The sequence below is a fragment of the Triticum urartu genome, chromosome 3A (genome assembly GCF_056163025.1).
Source record: "Triticum urartu cultivar PI428250 chromosome 3A, HENAU_Tu73, whole genome shotgun sequence".
Lineage (NCBI taxonomy): Eukaryota > Viridiplantae > Streptophyta > Magnoliopsida > Poales > Poaceae > Triticum > Triticum urartu.
Genome location: NC_141875.1, coordinates 87,321,172 through 87,322,106, shown reverse-complemented (window position 1 = coordinate 87,322,106; position 935 = coordinate 87,321,172).

Genomic DNA, 935 nt, shown 5'->3' with positions numbered 1-935 from the left:
CCATTTTTATGCACTATCGGTGTAGTGATTGATATGAAAGAAGGCAATATTAAGTTCCAATTTCCACTAAGGAAGGGTATGGAACACTTCCCTAGAACAAGAATTAGGCCACCATATGAATCAATCATGAGGGAATCTTATGGATCTAGAAACAAAGATGACAATACGTAGATCCTTGCTTTATGCCTAGCTAGGGGCATGAAACAATAGCGCTTGTTGGGAGGCAACCCAATGAATAAAGTTTATTTTTGCTTCATGTTCTTGCATTTTAGCACAATTATGCTATTGTTATGATTGTGTTTTTGTGTTTTAGTTAGTGTTTGTGCCAAGTAAAGCCTTTAGGATCTTCTTGGGTGATAGTTGACTTGATCTTGCTGAAAACCAGAAACTTTCTTGCTCACGAAAATAATTTTCGTTTTTAACAGAAGCGTCATAAAATACCAATTCTTTTTGCAGAAGATTAATATACAAATTTCTCAGGCCGTCCTAAGTTTTCAGAATTTTTTGAGTTACAAAAGTATTCGAAATACCCAGATTGCTACACACGGTTCTGTTTTTGACAGGTTTTGTTTTCTTTGCGTTGTGTGCTTGTTTTGATGATTCTATGGTTATCTTTGAAGAGTTTTTGCCATGGAAAAGTTGAAATACAGTAGATATAATACAAGAATAAAATATGAATTGGTTTGCAACAGCACTTATAGTAGTGATTTGTTCTCTTATACTAACGGATCTCACGAAGTTTGTGTTGAGTTTTGTGTGATTGAAGTTTTCAAGTTTTGGGTTATCTTAAGACGGATGAAGGAATAAGGAGTAAGAAGAGCCTAAGCTTGGGGATGCCCATGTCATCCCAAGCTATTATCCAAAGAGAATCAAGCAACTAAGCTTGGGGATGCCCCGAGTGGCATCCCCTATTTCTTCTAACGACCATCGGTATT